The 14,310-nt window shown below is 40.7% G+C and overlaps 1 protein-coding gene across 1 annotated transcript in view; it reads left to right on the top strand.

The window, feature by feature from the left end:
• The first annotated feature begins 424 nt into the window (after window positions 1-424).
• The window catches only part of casr (calcium-sensing receptor), a 94,113-nt gene continuing 80,227 nt past the window's right edge, over window positions 425-14,310 (top strand). The window contains exon 1 of the mRNA XM_072260309.1: window positions 425-630. The gene's annotated coding sequence lies outside the window, so the exon portion shown is untranslated. The remainder of the gene's footprint in view (window positions 631-14,310) is intronic.

The following is a 14,310-nucleotide window of genomic DNA, read 5'->3' as shown; positions in this document are numbered from 1 at the left end:
CAAAGGATCATTGATTCAAGAAGAGTTAATTGGTCGACTACAAGGCTGGCCTTTGATTTCATATGCAGTTCAGTTTTAGAATTCTTGTATCTAAAAAAAGCTTGCAAATTAGTGGTGATGGAGATGAAGAGATTCAAGGCAGGATATCTAAATATCCTTACATCATTACACCTAAACGAGATCCCTACAAATTATGTTGAACTGAGGATGATGAAACTACAGTTTAAATTTCTTCCATATGGCGGTTTTTCATAAATTTAGATTTTTATTTCCTATTCTTTGTAAACAAAAGATTGAACAACTACTCAACTAGTAGACCAATCAGATCAATCATTAACCAAGATTATATAGCTTTGACCTTTTTTTTAGAGCTTTGCGTGCATTGCATTAATATGCAAAAGACTAAATTATGTTGAATTAACCCCAAGGAAAATATCACAAAGCTGAACTCCCCCAAGTGCAAAATGAGCACTGTTGGTCGCCATTACAGGAACATACATTTGTGTTAATGAAATATTTCCAGCTATCTGAAGGTTATTAAAATATTTCTGTCAGGATGCCCTCAGCTAAGAAATCAATTCTGCAAGTTTCCCATTGACGTTGCATGAATAACTGACGAGTGCATCAGAGGTAAGAATTTGTTCCAATCCAATTTTAATTCCAATGCTTTTACATAGAGATTCTAATTTCATTATAGTCCAGTAATTGGATTTAAAATTAAACTCAATAACTTCATAAGAATTACTTTCAGGATCTTAAATGAATGAAATAAGCAATTGCAGAACTTAAGATGTGAGAGCAATGAGCAATCGGGGAAAAATGCTGTTTCACTTAAGTAAGTAAAAGGAAGAAATTATCCAAGATATGTGATCGCCTCTCAAGGACTGGTTTTTACCATAATACCAATTTCCAAAAATAAAACTAGAATCCAAGAAATGGTAAAGTATTTTTAAAAACACTTTTGAAAACAGATAATTTTGGTGGGTGGTAGTAGGTGGTGAGCGAATGGAATATAGAACAAGGACCTTGTTCACTTAATGACGGCTGTTTTGTTAACCTCATTTAAAACAAAAAATATTATTCTAGTAATTCAGATAGATATACACATTGGATGATGATTGACAAGTGTTGAGCTCTCATTTGGTGTGATTTACAAGTAACTTTTTAGATATTTTAGTGGTGAAAATGTCATTAGGGATTAGCTGCCTAACTTTGATTTGAATGGTAAGGCTGTTTCTGTAATGGGTGCCAACCCAGATTACCAGATAAACGCCTGAACTGAAACTTAAAAATAGATGGTTAAAATGGAATATCAACACTTAATGAATCCAATCTACAAAATGCAACCAAATCTCTTTCAATATACCTGATCAAAAAGTGTGTTTTTAAATATACCTTGTCAGAGCACGAAGCAAATCGCTCCAACTATTGCATTATACTTACTTTTTTCATGACATTGGTACTTTATAGACTAGGGTTGGGTAACACCTCAACCAAAAAGGCCAATTGTTTTGTAATTTTGGTTTTTAGTTATCCTGAGCAATGTTTTGTACATATTGCACTGCACACAGCAAATTTCAGCGCTTTGAAATGATTAATACATTTACCACAGTGACTAACCAAAAAGAATTTGTTTTAAGTTGTGAAGTAATGTCCTTATAACTGTTGTGAAACACAAATGATTTCCAAATATTGTTCTAACATTTACTTTTGCAGCTTGGCAGTTTGAGCAATTCATACAATTTATTTTCGAGCCAAGCATACTGCACAATGTGTGCAATAAAGGAACAGCAGTTATAATGGGTGACTTCAATCTACATGTAGATTGGGTGAACCAAATTGGTAAAGGTGCTGAGGAAGAGGATTTCTTGGAATGTATGCGGGATGGTTTTTTGAACCAACATGTCGAGGAACCGACTAGAGAGCAGGCTATTCCGGACTGGGTTTTGAGCAATGAGGAAGGGTTAATTAGCAATCTTGTCGTGAGAGGCCCCTTGGGTAAGAGTGACCATAATATGGTGGAATTCTTCATTAAGATGGAGAGTGACATAGTTAATTCAGAAACAAAGGTTCTGAACTTAAAGAGGGGTAACTTTGAAGGTATGAGACGTGAATTAGCTAAGATAGACTGGCAAATGATACTTAAAGGATTGACGGTGGATATGCAATGGCAAGCATTTAAAGGTTGCATGGATGAACTGCAACAAATGTTCATCCCTGTTTGGCAAAAGAATAAATCAAGGAAGGTAGTGCACCCGTGGCTGACAAGAGAAATTAGGGATAGTATCAATTCCAAAGAAGCAGCATACAAATTAGCCAGAGAAAGTGGCTCACCTGAGGACTGGAAGAAATTCAGAGTTCAGCAGAGGAGGACAAAGGGCTTAATTAGGAAGGGGAAAAAAGATTATGAGAGAAAACTGGCAGGCAACATAAAAACGGACTGTAAAAGCTTTTATAGATATGTAAAAAGGAAAAGACTGGTAAAGACAAATGTAGGTCCCCTGCAGGCAGAAACAGGTGAGTTGATTATGGGGAGCAAGACATGGCAGACCGATTGAATAATTACTTTGGTTCTGTCTTCACGAAGGAGGACATAAATAATCTTTCAGAAATAGTAGGGGACAGAGGGTCCAGTGAGATGGAGGAACTGAGCGAAATACATGTTAGTAGGGAAGTGGTGTTAGGTAAATTGAAGGGATTGAAGGCAGATAAATCCCCAGGGCCAGATGGTCTGCATCCCAGGGTGCTTAAGGAAGTAGCCCAAGAAATAGTGGATGCATTAGTGATAATTTTTCAAAACTCGTTAGATTCTGGACTAGTTCCTGAGGATTGGAGGGTGGCTAATGTAACTCCACTTTTTAAAAAAGGAGGGAAAGAGAAACCGGGGAATTATAGACCGGTTAGCCTAACGTCGGTGGTGGGGAAACTGCTGGAGTCAGTTATCAAGGATGTGATAACAGCACATTTGGAAAGCGGTGAAATGATCGGACAAAGTCAGCATGGATTTGTGAAAGGAAAATCATGTCTGACGAATCTCATAGAATTTTTTGAGGATGTAACTAGTAGAGTGGATAGGGGAGAACCAGTGGATGTGGTATATTTGGATTTTCAGAAGGCTTTGGACAAGGTCCCACACAGGAGATTAGTGTGCAAACTTAAAGCACATGGTCTTGGGGGTAAGGTATTGGTGTGGGTGGAGAGTTGGTTAGCAGACAGGAAGCAAAGAGTGGGAATAAACGGGACCTTTTCAGAATGGCAGGCGGTGACTAGTGGGGTACCGCAAGGCTCAGTGCTGGGACCCCAGTTGTTTACAATATATATTAATGACTTGGATGAGGGAATTAAATGCAGCATCTCCAAGTTTGCGGATGACACGAAGCTGGGTGGCAGTGTTAGCTGTGAGGAGGATGCTAAGAGGATGCAGGGTGACTTGGATAGGTTGGGTGAGTGGGCAAATTCATGGCAGATGCAATTTAATGTGGATAAATGTGAAGTTATCCACTTTGGTGGCAAAAATAGGAAAACAGATTATTATCTGAATGGTGGCCGATTAGGAAAAGGGGAGGTGCAACGTGACCTGGGTGTCATTATACACCAGTCATTGAAAGTGGGCATGCAGGTACAGCAGGCGGTGAAAAAGGCGAATGGTATGCTGGCATTTATAGCGAGAGGATTTGAGTACAGGAGCAGGGAGGTACTACTGCAGTTGTACAAGGCCTTGGTGAGACCGCACCTGGAGTATTGTGTGCAGTTTTGGTCCCCTAATCTGAGGAAAGACATCCTTGCCATAGAGGGAGTACAGAGAAGGTTCACCAGATTGATTCCTGGGATGGCAGGACTTTCATATGAAGAAAGAATGGATGAACTGGGCTTGTACTCGTTGGAATTTAGAAGATTGAGGGGGGATCTGATTGAAACGTATAAGATCCTAAAGGGATTGGACAGGCTAGATGCAGGAAGATTGTTCCCGATGTTGGGGAAGTCCAGAACGAGGGGTCACAGTTTGAGGATAGAGGGGAAGCCTTTTAGGACTGAGATTAGGAAAAACTTCTTCACACAGAGAGTGGTGAATCTGTGGAATTCTCTGCCACAGGAAACAGTTGAAGTCAGTTCATTGGCTATATTTAAGAGGGAGTTAGATATGGCCCTTGTGGCTACGGGGGTCAGGGGGTATGGAGGGAAGGCTGGGGCGGTGTTCTGAGTTGGATGATCAGCCATGATCATAATAAATGGCGGTGCAGGCTCGAAGGGCCGAATGGCCTACTCCTGCACCTATTTTCTATGTTTCTATGTTTCTATACTCATTTCATTAGAGCAGAGACTAGCTAATTCCATACTAGAAATATTTAGTTTATTTAAGTGTAATAGATCACTTATAACAGAAGAAAATGTCCTAAAGTGCTTCACAGGCATGCTTTCAGAGAAAAAAAATAATGTTATCAAATCTGAAAAGAAATATGAAGAGGACTTAAAAATATCTTAAAAATTGGGTAAGGAAGTTAAGTTTGCAGGAGGAAGTAGGACAAGACTTAGAGTTGGTAATGATAGGATGAAGGAAGTGGGGAATGCGCTTAAATAAAACACATGCCACATTCACCACATACCTACCCACTTTTGACCCAATGGGCAGGGTTTAAATTAACCTGAAAATATTTTCCAAAGTATTTATGGTGGCAGGCCCTGCCTGTATAGGTCAGCAAATCAGAGCATGCTGTGATAAAAATCCAGTCATTACGGCGTTCTCATGGCACAAGGTGTGCTGTGAGGAAGATGCCAAGCGGATTTTAGGCATAACAAATGGAATATAATGTGAAAGCATTCACTTTAGTAGAAAACATAGGAAGGTGGAGGATTTTCCCGATTATTGAGAGATTAAAAGTGTAAATTGGCAAGGGTACTTGGCTGGCCTTGTATAAAATCACTGGAAGTTAACAGGTAGGTAAAACAGGTAGGGTAATCGGTTTGTTGGTCTTCACAGTAAGAGAATTTGACTACAAGAGCAAAAGCACCTTACTGTGATTCTATCACACCCTGGCAGGAACATACAGAATCTGGAATATTTGCACTGGTTTGGTTTCCCTGCCTGAGGAAGATCAATAATGCAATAGAGGGAGAGTAGTTAATGTTCACCAGTTTGACCCTTGCAACAATAGGGCAAGGTTGTTCTCTGATACAGAGAATGAGCTTACACCCTTATTCAGAAGACTGAAAGATGATATAATTGAAACAAAATTGGTGGCCTTGTTAGGGAAATGGCTTGGGTATCTAGAACTGAGAGTCAAACAAAGGGTTTGATATCCTTGGCTGAATTAAATTTCTTCATCCTAATGACAGTGAACCGTTGGAATCTACTAACCACAAAGATGAGCTGAAGATTCAGTAACTGGATGAATAAGACAGAAATTGATGGATTTTTAGATATGAAGTGAAATTAATAATAAAGGGATAATGCAGGAAAACGGCACTCAGGGAAAAGATCACCCAAACCAGTGCTGTAGGCATGAGGAGACAAATGGCTGACTGCTTTCAGTTCTCATGCTCTTAATTAAAGTGTCTACCTTGGACTGAGCAATCTATTAGCCAATATCACTAATATCCAAATGTTTGCCAATGAATTTTAAGTCAAAAGTATTTCCTTTAAATAATTAGCAAGTACATGGCAAAAGGAATATATTGGGAAAGATAGTGAGGCCATCATATTTGGAATCAGACCTGTGTGGCCAACTAACTGGTACTCACCTGGCCAATCAGGGAGATACATGTGCATGCAAATTATGTTCTGTAACTCTGGCATGGAATAAGTAATGGCGCAATCTTTTCAAAAATCAGTTCAAATATTTAAACTGTCAACATAAATAGTTAACAAACTAGACCAGCAGTAAGTTCCATTTAATAACTAAAGTCTTCTTTCTAAATTAATTGTGAGGTCCAAACTGGTCCTGTGCAACACAGAAGCAGCAAGCTGTATAAATCAACAGAATTGGGGGGACCCTAAGGATATCCACAGTGGGAAAACACATTTAATTAGGATATCACATAACGAATGACACTGATATTTCATACTGCAAGAAATGGATTAATTCCTTTCTTTTTATCTGAAGGAAAGCTATTTCATGGGAATTTAAAAAATATTCCCAGCTTCAATTTATTCATGAAAATGGCTCTACTTTTCTCTTATCATGATCTTTTGAGTGATTTAATTAGAATTTTTTAACCAACATATGAGAAAAAATCCAAATAAAGGAGAGAATAGTAAATATTTATTTTAAACAGTGAGTAGTAGTTCATTGAACCATGGAAAAAGTTTCATTTAGTTATCAAGACAGAGATGTAATGTGGAAGTCCTCATTCCACAGTCACTGTGAGGTTTATGTTACTCACAGAGATGTGTCAACTTTTGAGATCAATGGAGCAACTTTTTAAAGAATCTTTAACAGAAAGCGTGTTGAGGTGTCCCTATTGGTCTCTAAATGACCACAGCTCCTTGACCTTCAGATAGATTTGGACAAAGATAGGAGGAGGCAGTATTTAGTTAGGGAAGCGCTAATTATGATGCTATTAAACAGAATCTTTGGAGCATAAATTTGGAACAGATATTCTCAGGGAAATGTGCAACAGAATTGTGGAGGTTGTAAGGAGGCACATGCATGGGGTGATATGCTGCGTCTGGTGCTCTCGATGTGGCCTTCTATATATTGGCGAGACCCGATGCAGACTGGGAGACCACTTTGCTGAACACCTACCCTCTGTCTGCCAGAGAAAGCAGGATCTCCCAGTGGCCACACATTTTAATTCCACATCCCATTCCCATTCTGACATGTCCATCCACGGCCTCCTCTACTGTAAAGATGAAGCCACACTCAGGTTGGAGGAACAACACTTTATATTCCGTCTGGGTAGACTCCAACCTGATGGCATGAACATCGACTTCTCTAACTTCCGCTAATGCCCCACCTCCCCCTCCTACCCCATCTGCTATTTATTTTTATACACACATTCTTTCTTTCACTCTCCTTTTTCTCCCTCTGTCCCTCTGACTATACCCCTTGCCCATCCTCTGGGATCCCCCCCCCTTTGTCTTTCTCCCTGGGCCTCCTGTCCCATGATCTTCTCATATCCCCTTTGCCAATCACCTGTCCAGCTCTTGGCTCCATCCCTCCCCCTCCTGTCTTCTCCTATCATTTTGGATCTCCCCCTCCCCCTCCAACTTTCAAATGTCTTACTAACTCTTCCTTCAGTTAGTCCTGACGAAGGGTCTCGGCCTGAAACGTCGACTGTACCTCTTCCTAGAGATGCTGCCTGGCCTGCTGCGTTCACCAGCAACTTTGACGTGTGTTGCTTGAATTTCCAGCATCTGCAGAATTCCTGTTGGTTACATGCATGGGGTTCTGGTTAGGTTTGTTCCATTGAGGTAGGGAAAAGGTGATAGGGTGAAGGAACTATGGTTGACGAGAGAGGTGGACATCTAGTCAAGAGGAAGATGGAAGCAAAGACCAGATGGGTACTTGAAAGTTATAAGGTAGCCAGAAAGGAACTTAATGAGTGACTTTATGTGAGTTAAAAGAGCACATGGGAAGGGTTTGAGTAGGATTTAGGAAAACCCCAAGACATTCTACATGTACATGAAGAACAGGAAAATTATGCATGCAGGTAAAATTCCTCAGTGAAGAGTGGGGTGAAACTGGAGATTATCTTACCATATCCTGTTATAGTCATAGTCATAGTCATACTTTATTGATCTCGGGGGAAATTGGTTTTCGTTACAGTTGCACCATAAATAATAAATAGTAATAGAACCATAAATAGTTAAATAGTAATATGTAAATTATGCCAGTAACTTATGAAATAAGTCCAGGACCAGCCTATTGGCTCAGGGTGTCTGACCCTCCAAGGGAGGAGTTGTAAAGTTTGATGGCCACAGGCAGGAATGTCCTCCTATGACGCTCTGTGTTGCATCTCGGTGGAATGAGTCTCTGGCTGAATGTACTCCTGTGCCCAACCAGTACATTATGTAGTGGATGGGAGACATTGACCAAGATGGCATGCAACTTAGACAGCATCCTCTTTTCAGACACCACCGTGAGAGAGTCCAATTCCATCCCCACAACATCACTGGCCTTACGAATGAGTTTGTTGATTCTGTTGGTGTCTGCTACCCTCAGCCTGCTGCCCCAGCACACAACAGCAAACATGATAGCACTGGCCACCACAGACTCATAGAACATCCTCAGCATCGTCCGGCGGATGTTAAAGGACCTCAGTCTCCTCAGGAAATAGAGACAGCTCTGACCCTTCTTGTAGACAGCCTCAGTGTTCTTTGACCAGTCCAGTTTATTGTCAATTCGTATCCCCAGGTATTTGTAATCCTCCACCATGTCCACACTGACCCCCTGGATGGAAACAGGGGTCACCGGTACCTTAGCTCTCCTCAGATCTACCACCAGCTCCTTAGTCTTTTTCACATTAAGCTGCAGATAATTCTGCCCACACCATGTGACAAAGTTTCCTACCGTAGCCCTGTACTCAGCCTCATCTCCCTTGCCTCATTATGTGCTGCATAGTATCTAGCTCTGTGCACTTTACTCAAGCTTAAAATTAGAATGAACATTTTTTACAACCAGTAAAGCTTTGAAGCATCAACACAACAGTGAGTGAGAGGAATAATACCCATGTGTTTTAGTCCATAAGGTGGAATGCATTAAAGATTTATGCTGATGTCACAGGGATGCTGAGAGTAGATATGATACTAGACTGAAGGTGGTAGGTTTATTGCAACAGGTCAGCCATCTGGATATCCCTTCTGCAACGTTGTGAAACATGACGCAGGAGCTTGAGCCAGTCAAAGAACATTAAAACAGCATGGTGCAACGAGGGACTCTGCTGCACCTCACTGTCTTCCTGAATATCATTCTAGAACACTTGCTGTCTTTGATTACATGCCAGTTTTGCCTCTAGACAATGAGTTGTGGCAAGATCAGAGAGAAGTGGTTTGGCTTACCTTTTTGGGGGTTTTTAAATTAACTGATACTGATTTAGTACACATTCAACATAGCCCAGGCCTGGATGTCTCTGCTAGTGCAGGAAGTTGATTTTCTTCATAATCAGAGGAGTGGGGAATGGAGCTGAACACAATAGAACATAAAAAAGCAGCTTCACTCCTGCCCCAATGTCAAAAGGTAAAGATTTTGATAGATGATTAGAAGGTGTTCTTCTGATGCAATACTGCTCTAGGCTTTCCATAACTGCCATTAGGCTTGTTAATAATTTATTGTGATGGATACTCACTGTCCAGGACCAGGGGGCTTTTTTTTTTGCCAAACTCAGCTTTCTAACATTGCATCTGATACTTGCAGAGATGAAAGAGTTGTTTGTGAGTAAGTTAGACTTCCAACTAATATTCTTTGTTCAGCTTCTGTCGTAAACAGGAGCCGGTTTTTGGTTCTTAACGTAAATTGCAAGTCTGAAGGTAAAAGGACAGCCTTGCAAACAAATAGCACTGTTTTGCCCATGACCTATGAAAATAGTAACCTAATTATAGCCTTATACATGCAGCAAGTATAATGAAGACTTAGTATGCATGTATGTGCAGATGATTCACCTATTATAACAATACACAAACATGAGAAAATCTGCAATGCCTGAAATCCAAGCAACACATCCTTCCTGATGAAGGATCATAGCCCAAAATGTTTACTCTTTTCCATAGATGCTTCCTGGCCTGCTGAGTTGCTCCAGCATTTTGTGTGTGTTGCTATAATAATTAATAGTAAGTTATTGATAAACTTTCTAGAGCTTGGCAACAGTTGTTTGGAGATACAGTCATCCACCAAAGTGGAACATAGCTTCTCATACTTAAAACAAACCTTAAAGAGCATGTGAATTACAAAGGGGATTACATAACAGAATTAAAATAAAACAACACAGGGAAACACTGAGACAAAAGCAGAGTCGATGCTGGTAGTATTTTTGCCTATCTCGTATCTGAGAAGTAATGCAGAAGTAGACCTGACTGCAGTTCCTCAGCAACAAGGAACAATGATGCAGCATATACTGATTTGAAATTCAATATCTATAAGATCAAAAGTGAAATCTACAGAAGTTGTACCTAGTTAATAGTTGAGAGTAAAGGCTGTCCAGTAGACAAAGTGTATCGGATATACTGTACAGAATACTGTATTGAAGTTAACAGGATAGTAATTGACCATCTTTAGATATGAACTACAAGTTGACTAGGATAACTTAAGTTTATCAGTCTGATTCCGCATAAGCTTCATCTCATCATCATGGGTCAGGTGTTCAACCCACTAATTCAAGTCATGGATGGCTGACTCTCCTTTTACCTTTTGATTTTGAAGGTTTGCTTCTTGATATGTGTTGGGGTGGAATAGACAACAGTTAAGAAGGATCACAGAAACATGATTATTATAATTTGTAACAGTCAGCAATATAAAATAACACTGAGGTCTATCTTGCACTGCCAGTCTGTAGCTTAATTTGAAAAACCAACCTAATAAGAACCAGTTCTTTTGAAGGGGGTGGAGTGTTGTCAGGGTTGAACATTTCCAAGGCTCTTCGTGTTCTCTGGGGTCAAGAGGCTGAGTAAAGAAGAGTGGTGGACAACTTTGTTGAGTGGTGTGGGCTGAATCACCTGCAGCTCAAAATCACTAAGACAAAGGAGTTGGTGGTGGACTTCAGGAAGGTGAAAACACCCTGTATTCCCATCTCATAAGAACATAAGAAATAGGAGCAGTAGTGTGTCATTCAGCTCATCGAGCTTGCTCTGCCTTTCAATAAGATCTGTCCATGGACTCCTCTCCACCTACCTGTCTTTTCCCCATAACCCTTAATTCCCCAACTATGCAAAAATCTATCTAACCTTGTCTTAAATATTTTTACTGAGGTAACCTCTCCTGCTCCATAGGGCACAGAATTCCACAGATTCACCTCTCTTTGGGAAAAGAAGTTCCTCCTCATCTCCTTCCTAAATCTACTCCCCCAAATCTTAAGGCAACGTTCCCTAGTTCTAGTCTCACCTACCAGTGAAAACAACTTTTCTACCTCTATTGTTCTACCCTTTTCATAATTTTATATGTTTCTATAAGCTCTCCTCTTATCTTTCCGAATTCCAGCGAGTACAGTCCAGGGCATCTCAATTTCTCCTCATAGTCTAATCCCCTCATCTCTGGAATCAACCTGGTGAACCTCCTCTGCACTGCCTCCAAAGCCAGTATATCCTTCCTCAAGTAAGGAGACCAGAACTGCACCCAGTACTCCAGGTGCAGCCTCACGAGCACCCTGTACAGTTGCAGCACAACCTCCCTGCTCTTAAATTCAATCTCTTGAGCAATGAAGGCCAATGTTCCATTTGCCTTCTTGATAGTCTGCTGCACCTGCAAACCAACCTTTTGTGATTCATGCACAAACATTCCCAAGTTCTTCTGCACAGCAGCATGCTGCAACTTTTTACCAGTTAAATAATAATCCAATCTTCCATTTTTCCTTCCAAAATGGATGACCTCACATTTACCAACATTGTACTCCACCTGCCAGACCCTTGCCCACTCACTTAACTTATCTATATCTCTCTGCAGACTCTCTGTATTTTCTGCACAATTTGCTTTTCTACTTAATTTAGTGCCATCAGCAAACTTAGATACACTACACTCAGTCCCTTCTTCCAGATTGTTAATGTATATCATGAACAGTCGCGGGCCCAGCACTGCACCCCCAAAAGAATGGATGTGGAAGTCATCCAGGACTACAAACATCTGGGTACTCATCTGGACAATAAACTGGACTGGACTAACAATACAGAGGCTCTGTACAAGAAAGGACAGAACTGACTGTACTTCCTGGGGAGGCTCTGGTCATTCAACGTCTGCAGTACTGTGCTGCAGATGTTCTACGACTCAGTGGTGACCTGCGTTTTATTTTACGCTGTAGTCAGCTGGGGCAGCAGGGTGAGAACAGCTGATGCCAAGAAGGTCAACAAGCTTGTCACGAAGTCTGGTTCTGTTCTGGGGTGGAGCTGGATTCCCTGGTGGCTGTGTCTGAGAGGAGGATGCTGCAGAAACTACAGAACATTATGGACAATTCTGGTGACCTTTTATTCAATATTTTCATTTAATTTGATTTATTACTGTTCCAATCTTTTTTTCGAAGTCTTAGATTTGATCAGAAAGTCTTTCTTTTATTTGGTCGTATCCTCAAAATGGACTGCCCAGTCCCTTTTTTTTTGTTTCTTTTTTTTAAAGTGTAGTGGGGTTTGTTTTCTTCATTTAAAATTCAAAGTTTTTTCTTTCCTCTTCATGAACTGATAAGAAGAGAATTGCTGTTTTTTTATTATATATTTTATACTAGCTTAACAATATGTATGATTTTGATAATGTCTATCTTAATCTTGGTTTGTATTGTTATTGATATATATATTTGAAATAATTCTCCTCTTGTTTGTATTTATGTTCCTTTTAAATCAATAAAAAGATTAATAAAGGACCTCTCACCCCCTCCATGACATACTGGACAAACAGAGGAGCACCTTTAGTTACAGATGGATTCCACCAAGGTGCACCACTGAATGTCACAGGAGATCCTTTCTCCCTGTGGCTGCAAGACTCTGCAACTCCTCCTCCTTAAGTATACAAGTACATGGTTTCCTTTCACATCTGTATTTTGCACTATTACTTCTTAATGCACCTTTTGGTTATTTTTGTACCTCACTAAATTTTGTATTTTAAGTACATATTTCTGACTGAATAACAATAATTTCCTTCAGGAAAAATAAAGTTTTATCCTATCATATCTCATGTTTCTGCTCTCAGTTAGACTTGAAACAATCTTACAAGCTGGAATGTGTGAGTCACATTTATGGTTTAGAAGGGAAGAAATTGACTCAGTTAGTTCTAGCGAATCCTTAAATGAAAACAGAAAATGCTGGAAACACTCATTAGTTCCGGCAGTTCTTTGTTCCATTGCCACACAAGGTCATAAGTAGAAATACATTTCAATACAACAGACTTCTACTGTAATGGGCACAATTGCATCGGCTGATTTATCTCAAACAGCTGCGACTCCTTCCTTGGGATGTGACAGAAGATAATTTATTACAGGCACAACATTTCGTTGGCTTTAAATTAATCAGAACAGTTCTGTTGTCTAAGGGACCATAAAACTTCCTCATGTGATATATTAATGACATGATGGTGTTGGGTTTAAAAAAACATAGAAACACAGAAAAACTACAGCACAATACAGGCCCTTCAGCCCACAAAGCTGTGCCAAACATGTCCTTCCCTAAGAAAATACCTAGGGTTACCCATTGCCCTCTATTTTTCTGAGCTCCATGTATTTGTCCAGGAGCATCTTCAAAGAACTTATCGTATCCACCTCCACCACCGTCGCGGCAGCCCATTCCACGCATTTACCACTCTCTGCGTAAAAAACGTACCCCGACATCTCCTCTGTATCTCCTTCCAAGCACTTTAAAATACTGCCCTCTCGTGCTAACAGCCCGGGGAAAAAGCCTCTGACCATCCACACGATCAATGCCTCTCATCATCTTATACATCTCTATCAGGTCACTGCTCATCCTCCGTCGCTCCGAGGAGAAAAGGCTGAGTTCACTCAACCTATTCTCATAAGGCATGCTCACCAATCCAGGCAACATCCTTGTAAATCTCCTCTACACCCTTTCCATAGTTTCCACATCCTTCCTGTAGTGAGGTAACCAGAAATGAGCACCGTGCTCCACTGGGTTCTGACCAGGGTCCTATATAGCTGTAACATTACCTCTTGACTCTTAAACTCAATCTCACCATTGATAAAGCCCACACAGCCTTCTTAACCACATAGTCAACCTGCGCAGCAGCTTTTAGTGTCCTATGAACTCGGACCCCCAAGATCCCACTAATCCTCCACACTGCCAAGAGTCTTACCATTAATACTATATTCTGCCATCATATTTGACCTGCCAAAATGAACCACCTCACACTTATCTGGGTTGAAATCCATCTGCCACTTCTTAGCCCAGTTTTCCATCCTATTGATGCCCTGCTGTAGCCTCTGACAGCCCTCCACACTATCCACAACACCCCCAACCTTTGTGTCATCAGCAAATTTACTAACCCATCCCTCCACTTCCTCATCCAGGTCATTTATAAAAATCACGAAGAGTAGGGGTCTCAGAACAGATCCCTGAGGCACACCACCGGTCACTGATCTCCATGCAGAATATGACCCGTGTACAGCCACTCTTTGCCTTCTGTGGGCAAGCCAGCTCTGGATCCACAAAGCAATGTCCCCTTGGATCTC

This window comes from Mobula birostris, chromosome 6 (genome assembly GCF_030028105.1).
Source record: "Mobula birostris isolate sMobBir1 chromosome 6, sMobBir1.hap1, whole genome shotgun sequence".
In the NCBI taxonomy this organism is placed as follows: Eukaryota; Metazoa; Chordata; class Chondrichthyes; order Myliobatiformes; family Myliobatidae; genus Mobula; species Mobula birostris.
Note: the sequence above shows the minus strand (reverse complement) of the source record. Positions and strands in the feature narration are given on the sequence as shown.